Source organism: Leucoraja erinacea, chromosome 31 (genome assembly GCF_028641065.1).
Source record: "Leucoraja erinacea ecotype New England chromosome 31, Leri_hhj_1, whole genome shotgun sequence".
Classification (NCBI taxonomy): domain Eukaryota; kingdom Metazoa; phylum Chordata; class Chondrichthyes; order Rajiformes; family Rajidae; genus Leucoraja; species Leucoraja erinaceus.
In genome coordinates, this window is record NC_073407.1 from 10,449,403 (window position 1) to 10,455,402 (window position 6,000).

A 6,000-nucleotide genomic window follows, 5' to 3' on the forward strand; every position below is an offset into this window, starting at 1 on the left:
TTCCAAAGATGCTGCCTGATCCGCTCTCCACACTTTTGTAGTTTGCTCCAGTTTCCGGCACCTGCAGTTTCTTGTGTCTCCATCAATTTACTCCCTCCTGAATTCCACTTGGGTGGTTCTGCTCACTGAACTCATCCAAGCTCAATTATTGGTTTATACTCTCTAGAATTTAGGAGATTGAGAGGGGATCTTATAGAAACTTACAAAATTCTTAAGGGGTTGGACAGGCTAGATGCAGGAAGATTGCTCCCAATGTTGGGGAAGTCCAGGACAAGGGACCACAGCTTAAGGATAAGGGGGAAATCCTTTAAAACCGAGATGAGAAGAACTTTTTTCACACAGAGAGTGGTGAATCTCTGGAACTCTCTGCCGCAGAGGGTAGTCGAGGCCAGTTCATTGGCTATATTTAAGAGGGAGTTAGATGTGGCCCTTGTGGCTAAGGGGATCAGAGGGTATGGAGAGAAGGCAGGTACTGGATATTGAGTTGGATGATCAGCCATGATCATATTGAATGGCGGTGCAGGCTCGAAGGGCCGAATGGCCTACTCCTGCACCTAATTTCTATGTTTCTAATTATATGACCAATGCTTGGACAACGTTTGACGAAAAAAAATCAATGTCAGCATGATCGACACAAAATGCTGGAGTAACTCAGTGGGTCAGGCAGCATCTCTGGATAAAATGTTTGGGTGACGTTTCAGGTCAGAACTCTTCTTCAGAAGGAACCCTTCATCAATGTCAGCGTGATCCTGGCCCTGGATGATTTGTTCATTGTACATAGAAACATAGACCAGTGCAGCACGAACAGGCTCTTCAATGCCCACAATGTCAATGCCAAACATGATGCCAAATTAAAATGATCTTCTCTGTCTGCATGTGGTCCGTATCCCTGCATATTCATGTGCCTATCTTTAAGCTTCTTAGATCCCACTATCATATCTGCCTCCACCACTACCCCTGGCAGCACCCATCATGTTACACTCTGTGTAAATAGCTTGTACTGCACATCTTTTAAACTTTGTCCCTCTCATCTTAGAGATATGCCCTTCAGTCATTAACATGTTCACCCTGGGAAAGAGGTTCTGACTACCCTATTTATACCTCTCATAATTCTATATAATTCTATCAGGTCTTTTTATGTAGGAAAGGCCTCTGTTATTAAACCACACCTTGTGGTGCGTGGGTCTCAAAAAGGAAGAGAGGAGTCAAGTATTTTGAGAGGCACCTTTAATTATGTTCCTCCCGGTTGTAGGAAGTCCAAACGAGAGAAAGATGGCACCCAAACCCCTGCCTTTAAACCGTCTGGTTAAGGGCCGCCTCCGGACTGAACCACTCCCGTGCCGAGGGGTTCGACAGCTATGATGGCGCGACCCTTGGGAGCCGCCACAGGACCCCCCCCCCCCCAGAACCCGAGGCACGAAACGCACCGGTGGGCGCATGACCCGGCCGGCCCGCGTGCGGAAGTCAGCAGATCGTGGGGCTGGCGGAGGCATAGGTGGAGGGACAGGTCGAGGGAATGGTCGAGGGACCGGCGGGAGGACAGGTGGAGTGACAGGCGGAGGGAGCCGTGAAGGGGGGCGCCCTCGAGGCCGAGGTTGAGCAACCAGCACCGGTTAGTCAATGTCCAGGTGCGCCGGCTTCAACCGGTCAATCGACACGGCCTCCGGCCGGCCCCCCATGTCCAGCACAAAAGTCGTCTGCCCGTGTTCCAGCACCCGGAACGGGCCCTCGTACGGCCTCTGGAGTGGCGTCCGGTGGGCATCACGGCGCAGGAAGACGTATGGGCAGTCCCTGAGGGCTGATGGCACATGCGGGCAAAATGTCTCATGGCGGGACGTCGGGACGGGTGCGAGCCTGCCAACTCGGTCGAGAGGGCGCTTTAGGGTGGATGGTGGCGTTCCCTGCTGCCCCGGCGCCGACGGCACGAACTTCCCGGGCACCGTGAGTGGAGACCCGTACACCAGCTCCGCCGATGATGAGGCCAAGTCCTCTTTAGGAGCGGTCCGGATGCCCAGCATGACCCACGGCAACTCGTCCATCCAGTCCAGGCCGGAGAGTCGCGGCTTCAGCACTGCCTTGAGTTGCCGGTGGAACCTCTCCACCAGACCGTTAGCTTGCGGGTGGTAAGCCGTGGTGTGGTGTAGCCGCACCCCCAGCAAGTGAGCCATGGCTGACCACAGCTTGGAGGTGAACTGAGGCCCCCGGTCTGAGGAGATGTGCGCCTGCACCCCGAAGCGAGCAATCCAGTGAGCGGACAACACACGAGCGCACGTAGCCGTTGAAGTATCGGCCAGCGGAATGGCCTCCGGCCTCCGCCACAACCTCATCATTGCCCCGCCCCCCCCCCCCAATACGTGGGCACCCCATTGAAGTTGGGAAGAACACGTTACAAAGAGCTAATTGTTCCATTTGTTGGTCACTACATTTCACTGCATTGGTGCTAATGTGATTCAGTCGAGGAGCAAATCCACCCACGGTCTCTCTACATCCAATGCCAGTAATGGGATCTTGAATGTGATTATGTTCCTCCCACGGGTCTCACTCCGCTAACTGCAACCAGTTCAAGTGGACGCTTACTGAAAAGGCGTACATTACATTTCAGTTCCCCTCAGATTATCATACTTTTTCTGCTTATAATGGATCCATGATTTGATGGATAAGATAAACAGGATTCACGGCGAAAGCACACTGTATATTGAGCAGAGTCGGGAGCTCGTCCTGCCAAAATGCGCGTCAACTCTATAATAACTGATGGCCCAGGATTTGCAGATTGTGGTAGAGGAATGATTCCCGCCAGTGACTGGAGAACGATCCCCAGAAACATCGTGGTCTTTGTGGTGGCTAAACCCCAGGCTGAATCCACCACCTCCAAATATTCAATGAACAACGTCCCAGCCTTAATGTTGCAATTGCAGAAAATGCTGCAAATGCTCAGCAGGCCAGGCAGCCTCTGCACAGAGAGAAACAGAGCTAAACTTTTCAGGTAAAAAAATCCTTCCTCTCACCAAGGTTATTTTCTATTTTTTGTTTCAGATTTCCAGCATTTCAATATTTTTTTTTCACATCAAGAGTGCAACACCTTATTCTGCACCACTGACTTCCACCAGAGGTGGGGACCACAAACAGTGTTTTAAATGCAAATTAAATAAAATCACTGCCGCTATAAAAGCTGAGACAGCTCCACTCTGTTTCATTATTCTGCATAATGTATTCAACTCTTGCCTTGTGAATGGCACTGCACATCTCTATCTAAGTTCGTAACAATAAAGCCAGTTCAGGCAAGAACCTCTCTGACTGATCTATAAAGGCAGAATTTACATTTTCAAGATATTATGCAGACGCCTTATTCCTAATTGCCCAGCTTTCATTTTCTATAACTTTGTTTGAAATTATCTGTGAAAATTTAAAGATATTCACAGTCGACTTCAAATCAAAATTCATTGTTTTTTAAAACAAGCTGGGTTCCATTAATCGGTGGCATGGTAACTGAGAATTTCTGCTTCAGACTCTTTACAAACATTTTAATTGCTTTTGATCATTTTTATAAATTAAAAATTCAAAATATGTGATGTGCCTGCTCGGTCTTCCTGTAGTTTGAGGTGAACTAAAAATTGCTTTGATCAGTTGGATCAAAAAGACTGGGTGATGGGGCTCTATTTCACACGGTGTCTATTTCGTCCTGCTCTCCCCTTCACTGAAGTGTGCGGTAGCTGAGCAGAAGAGGCAGCGGAAAATCAAGGTAGGTGATCACTGAGATCCAAAAATCCAGTTCTTTTTGTGTACCCCACTCAATAGTCCCCGAGTCCATCAGTGGGAGTTAATGCTGGCAGTCCACCCGCTGTAAACAGGTCGTTCTTAACGCAGGAAGAACCAGCCTGAATGCAGCCGAACAGACACATGGGCAGAATCTGAAGAAGGGTCTTGACCCGAAACAACACCCATTACTTCTCTCCAGAGATGCTGCCTGTCCCACTGAGTTACTCCAGCATTTTGTGTCCAACAGCCACATGCAGTCGGGTAAGGGCAAGGTGTTTAACCTTAACTTGATTTTACTAACTGAAGCTTAAACTCAGGATTAGATGAAAAGTTATACTTTATAATCCACAACCCTATCTCCAATGATGTGTTATTAGTAAATCATTCCATTCTTTTTTTTATCTTGACATTTGTGTTTTTTTTCCTCTTTCCTCTCTTACTTCCTATCTTTAAAAAAAAACTAGAAGCAGAATCAATCCACAATTGATAATATTAATAATGTACGACTGATATACATGAAATGGTTATAATATGTGTTTGCTCTAATAAAAATATTTTAAAAACATTTTTAATCCTGATTCAAATAGATTTAATTTTACTTTCCCTCTCACCGACACTACATCTGAAATTGTTTTGAGTTTTAATATCCCCCACTTTTATTTTGTATCTGATGATTATCCTGAAAAAAAAGACACAAAGTGCTGGACTAAGCAGGTCAGACAGCATCTCTGGAGAACATGGACAGGTGACGTTTCGGGTCAGGACCCTTCTTCAAATGGAGTTTTTTTCTATAACTATAATGTTTGAAATTATCTGTGAAATTTTAAATATATTCATAAAGAAGGGTCCTGATGGAAGTGTTACCTACCCATGATCTCCAGGGATGATAACCCAGCACTTTGTATCTTCCTTTGTAAACCAACCTCTGCAGTTCCTTGTGTCTACATGATTATCCTGTGTTTAACTGCTAAGACTTTAGATTGTTTTGGCAGCCAGCTCAGCTGAAGACCACAGATCATAAGACATAGGAGCAGATTTGGCCACTCAGCCCATCGAGGCTGTTCCACCATTCGATCTATTTTCCCTCTCAACCCATTCTCCTGCCTTCTCCCCATAACTCCTGACACCCTTACTAATCAAGAGCCTATTGATTAACCAGCAAAGGAATTGTTTGGAGTCTAGCGAATTGTTCCCAGGACCCTCCACCAGCCTCCCAGCTTCACACCCGCTATAGACAATACACCTCACGCAATGGAACTGGAATACACACCGTGCAATGGAAGGGTTTTGGGGTAAATTAGCTGACAACTGATGGGACGGTGTTAGGGGATCATTCTCTATGTTTTGTTTAGTTTAGTTTGGAGATACAGCATTGAAACAGGCCCTTCGGCCCAGCGAGTCCATGCTGACTAACGATCACCCGTACACTGTTTCTATCCTACACACCAGGGACGATTTTACAGAAGGCAATTAACCTACAAAACTGCACGTCTTTGGAGCATGAGAGGAACCAGAATTACCTTGAGAAAGCCCACGTGGTCACAGGGAGAACGTACAGATTCTGTACGGGCAGCATGCATGGTCAGGATCAAGCCCATGTCTCAGCCGCTGCAACTTTACCACTGTGCCACCGTGATGCCATCAGGGTCGGAAATAGATTGGGGGGATTTGGCGGCAGAGTGTGAGAATCAGAGCCTGGATTGGGGAGCATTGTCCTGAACCACTCTAAATGCGGAGGGATTTAGAACGAGCTGCAGGCCAATGGTACTAGCCTCCACACCAACTTGTTTGTCATGGACAGTGCGGGAAAGAGCCTGTTTCCGTGCTGTACAGCTCTATGACAATGATTCTATGCTACTCCGGACCCAGCCCTTGTGTCCCAAGAGTTATTTATTGTTGGAAGGTTTTCAGATGAGTCACTCGATATTAAAGTGTTGTTTTGATCCAGACTGTTTGAAATGAAAGTCAACAGAGCAGTAGCGTGTTGTTGGACTGTGTGCTAGGAAATGGAGTGTGAGAAAGGAAGAAAGGCTTTCTCGACAAAACAGTGGATAAAATCTTGTTGCCTGGTAACCCTGCGATTTGCAGCTTTGCCATGTTACTACATGCAAATAGGGAAAATCAAACAAAACGATAATTCCAGTTTATTCTGATATCAAACCTTTTAGGGCATTGGAAGGTTGGATCAATGGTCACAATGAAATGACCACTCTCTCTCCATTTTGTTTTATATTTAATTCTTCT